Source organism: Vombatus ursinus, unplaced genomic scaffold (assembly GCF_900497805.2).
Source record: "Vombatus ursinus unplaced genomic scaffold, bare-nosed wombat genome assembly UNPS02014291.1, whole genome shotgun sequence".
Lineage (NCBI taxonomy): Eukaryota > Metazoa > Chordata > Mammalia > Diprotodontia > Vombatidae > Vombatus > Vombatus ursinus.
Genome location: NW_020954069.1, coordinates 218,488 through 223,792, shown reverse-complemented (window position 1 = coordinate 223,792; position 5,305 = coordinate 218,488).

Genomic DNA, 5,305 nt, shown 5'->3' with positions numbered 1-5,305 from the left:
AGCAATACCATTAGTAGCCCTATATCCCAAAATGATTTAAAAAGGTGGGAAAGGAACTATTTATACAAAAATATTAATAGTAGTTCTTTTTTTTTTGATGGCAATGAATTGGAAATTGAAGGATTCCCATCAATTGAAGAATGACTAAATAAGTTGAGGTATATGATTGTGATATATCACTATTGTGTTATAAGAAATGATTATCAGGATGGTTTCAGAAAAACCTGGACTTACATGAACTGACGCAAAGTGAAGTCAGCACAATGTCTAATTAGAAATCAAATTACCTAATGTTGTATTGCTTTCTTTTCATTAAGCGGCCTTATTTCAGTAATTGCTTTTAAAATATGAAAGTGTGTCTCTCCCTATTTCCAGGGTCCTGGACAAAGTTTAGAAGTTCTGATATCACTTTCTCAGACAAATACTTAATAAATCAATATGCTTGAAAGATTGGACTTTTTCTTTCTTAGTCTTGTGCTTATCCAGCACAATAATCCCTCATTTACATTATAGCCCAACTCTCGTGAGATCTCCTACATAAAATCCTTCCTGAATGTCACAGATGCTCTTAATACCTTCCTTCACAATTATAGTTCTTTATTTTGTCAATATATATTTACATATATTCTCTCCAACAAATATTTTCATATTTACATTATCTCCTTGAGGACAGAGGCAGAACCACTTCTGATTTTTTTCATTCCTAATGTCTATCACAGTGTCTGAAATATACTAGCAGCTTAATAAATGTTTGCTGTTTGATTGTTTGTAGACTAGACTATGATGATGGTATAGCAATAGAGTCATTAGGAATACCATTTCCCACTTAATGTCTATCCAGTGATAAATGAAATTCTACCATTTTGAATTTAACAAAGTTTCTATTTAAGACTTTCTGTCAACATTACTTTTTCAAATCACTAGGAATTGGCAGCATTTAGATATGGATTCTTTCAGATCTTTTCCCATGTGCCAGCTAGCTGAGAGAATAGAACATACAGGAAATTCAAATTCTATAGAAAGTAGAATGTAATGAGTCTGGAGCTAAACTACAGTCCACAGAAGACAAGCCCAGAGAGAATGTCTCTTTTTAAAACTTTTAGGTAACATAACAGATGGAGTTCCATCCCTGGAGTCAGGAAGACTCCTTTTTGTGAGTTCAAAGTTAACCTCAGACACTTACTAGCTGTGTAACCCTGGGCAAGTCCCTTAAACCTATTTGCCTCAGTTATCTCATCTGTAAAATGAGCTGGAGAAGGAAATTATAAACCACTTATTATCTTTGCCAAGATAACCCCAAATGAGACTACAAAGAGTTGGCACAAGTTAAACAATGGAACAACAACATGTAATACCTTAAATCAAAATTCCAGCATGGTTTTAGGTTTAGAGTGAGGTCAGGTATTCAAGATAAGGGATATGGCGGGGTCAGGCTAATTAAACATAGTATAGTGAATAGGACACTAGAATTGGAGTTATGGAAGTCTTGGATGTGAAAAATCAAGACTCAGAAATTTGGTTTTTCATCCCTGAGGATGTAATTTAAATTTTCACTGAGTTAGTTTCCTTATTTGTAAAATGAAGGTGTTTCACTTGTTGGTTACCAAAATCATTGGCATATCTAAATCTATGATCCTGTGAAATCAGGCATTACAGGAAATACAGGATCATTGTGCTAATTATGTTATTTTACCAAAATTTGACTTTCCTCAAAATATTTCCTCTTCATTTTGACTGTTTTTTTCTAAGGTTTCAAATTGTGCATCCTCTTTCTTTTCCTTGGGATTTCATTATAGATTCTCAATGTCTCTTCCCTTTCCCTTGCATGTCTCTGCCCACACAGACAGATGATAGTTTTCTGTCCAGTTTAGAAAGGAAGTATTTACTAGAAGTTAGTAGACAAGAGGTCTACAAATGACTCTGTCAAGTAAGCTGTGTGATTAGGTGACCAATTCTCTTTTACTTCACAAAATCTCAGTTTCTTTATTTGTGAATCATGAACTACATCCCATATCAAATGAGACAATGTATTGGAAAATGAAAAGTATAAAAATATGATGAGGATAAATCAGTTGATGATTAAAGACATTTATTCAGACTATTCACTGGAAGATCAAATACTGATGGTGAAAATGTCATAATTTTTGCTTGTAATCTGAGACTTTATGATTACTTAACATACTTCTTGCCATCAATTAGAGGCAAAGGAAAAACACTTCAACATTTGCCAGCGGGTTACATAAGTGGAAATTAGAGCCACCCTAAGAATCAGGGTAACTGCTTCCCTCCAATTCAAATTATTATCCTCTTTGTGAAAACATTTTCATTGACCCTAAAAATTGTTCATTGTTCCTGTTCAGAAAATCTCCAGGGGGAAACATAGTATAGCAGAAAAAATAATGAAGTTGAATTTGGGGAAATTGAAGCACTTCACTAATCTACTAGGTGACCTTAAACTCTATGATTGTCACTCTCTCCATATGTAAACACGTCCGGGTTGTACTATAATTCAACTATAGATTTCATTACAAACTACTAATGTGGTCACTTCTATCTTTCTGAGTCTATATTTAAAAAAATAAGATAAAGCCAAGTTAGACCCTAAGAACTTGTCTGAGACACAAAAAGATAAACTTGCTTATACTCTGGCAGCTAATAAATGTCTGAGGAACAATTAGAATCCAGGCCTTCATGATTACATGTTCAGTGCTCTATCCACTCTTCTCTAGTCCCTCATTACTGTTCACTATATTTCTAATTAAATCAGTTCAAGCAGTTTCTAGGGAACCAGGTTGAAATTTACTTGGGGGGTATTGTTGAATCTACTGGGTGATTTGTTTTTGTTTCTTGTTTGTTTGTTTGTTTGTTTGTTTTTGCTTTTGTTTTTGTTTGGTTGTTTTCACTCTGAATGGGCAGAGAGAATCAGAGGCCAAAGCCTAGTGAGCTCCTAAATTCAGCCCTGCCTCCATGAGTATATTTCTCTGCTTCATATTTTCTTAAGCAAAGGAAAATGGATCAATGAGCAGCATGAGGATCATTCAAGGTCTAAAGAACCTTTGGCCAAATTCATTACTTTAAGTAACAAATTGCCAATGTAGAGTTGTTCTGAACATTTTTGAAGAGAGTATCAGAGCTTCTCTTCCTCCCCTATATGATTAGAGCTTATTAGCCACTGTGGAGTTGCACAGATGCTTTGTATTGGCTGAAACATTAAAACCAATATTAAATTAGTTGAAGTTTCAGTCTCATTTATCAGGAATCCATGAGAAAGGAGAAAATATATATGTTTTCCTATGGCAAGTAGAGGATCCATTTCACTGATTTATTTTTAAAATGGTATCTATTCCAAGAGTCAGACTCAACAAAGCAAGGCTGAATTCATATAATTTAAGTCCTTTATGGCTCTGCCTCATCATCTGTGCTGCACTCTCTTGCTGTTAATTATTGCATAGGCCTTTTCTAAATGTGAACCATTAACCTAAACATCTCTAACATATCCTAGAGACCTTTTCCAGTCATATTATTTGGTCTGCTCAACCTTCAGCCCTTAAAACTGAGTGACCTCCAAGAATGAATGATCTTTCCCCTCCAATTCAAGAGAAATTTGTCAGTTTTATTTTTCCATTAATTCTAAAAGCTGATCTAAGTCATAAAAAAATAAAACTCTCAATGGAGAGAAATAGAAGCTCTGACTGTTGATTCTATGCTTACCTTTCTCAGGTGGAATAAAATAATAATCTGCAGTCTCTTTCTTTGAGGAACATAGTTTAAAAATACATACATATATATATATATATATATATATAATTCTTCATAGATGTATACATATCAGTTAGAATTATAATATCATTCTCTCTACACAACCAATAGGGGCTAAGCATCTTCAAAAAATTCCTACCATGTGCAAAAGCTTTTGAGTTTATTAAGTAGAAAAGATCCCTGCCCTGCTCTAATCTTTGGAGAGAGTTTGTTTCCCATGACACTGTTTTTTTTTTTTAATGAGAGATTAAGTCTTCTTTTTCCAAGTCCAGAACACCAAACAACTGATAATGAAAAAGTGCAATGTACTGGAACATTTCCTGGGATTGGAGCCAGGAGATCATGCTTCTGGGATTGGCTCTACCACTTACTATTACAAATCGTTACTCCATCTAAGAGCTAGGTGTAATTGGGAATGAAGTCACTCCCTAAATTCTAGAGTTGATACAAGGAAAGTGTTTTGTAAAATAACAACAGCAAGAGCAATAATAATAATACATATGTGTAATTGGGAATAATTAGTATCTCAGATAATTAAGGCTCATAATAATAAAAACATATTTGTTATCTGACATGATAATCCAGAGCGCTTTTGAACAACTATTCCCTTCTTTAAGAAAACATCTCTTGTTTCACAAATAATGTGGCATGGTATCCTCTCCTGTACTCATTTTTGGATATATGTATTCAGCTTTGTACAGTTGCAAGAATGTTCTTTCTACAGATATATGTCATGAATTCAAATCTTGCCTCTGCTGATGATAACTTTGCTATTTAGACAAGTCACTTCTCTTTTGTCCTTAACTTTCTCATCCATAAAGTATATGTTACAATTTTATGTTATAAATTATCAAGTCTCTCCTAGCTCCAAATCATAGGATTGTATGATGTTAATCATAGAATTTGGTAAAGAATAGCTAGGTATTTCTTGGTGAAAGATAACATTGGGATTGTATGAACCATCTGTGTCTATCTATAGGGAGATATCTTTTAAATATATTTTAAGGAAGTAACAAGGTAACAGTACCTTTATTCTAGGTTTACATCACTAAATTTGATAAACATAAATTTGACTAAATGTAAGGAATTTATTCCCTGGGGCCCAAATATTATCAACATTATATTATTAAATTAAAATCAAGTAGTATGTGTACTTGTAGCCTCAGGGGACAGAACTTCAAAATGTCAGAAAACCCTCTTCCCTTTCCAGATCTGTGCTTCATACTCTTGTTGGTCATTGCCAAGATATTGGAAATCTGTTGATTCCCCCAGTCAACAATGACATGGATAAATTGTATTTTAAGAAGCAATTTAGATATTTATAGTCCTAGAGACTGCTAGATGGTGCAATGGTCAGAGTACTGGGTCTGAAGTTAGTAAAATTTGAGGGGCAGCAGTGGTGGGTTGGGAATCCCCTTCTTGGTAGCTGGGAAACTATGATATGAATCTTTCTCTGCCCACTGTGTCATGCCCCAGGGAATCTGAACCAACAAGGCTATGGGCTCAAATAACAGGCACCCACTCCACTAAGTTGATTTCAGCATCA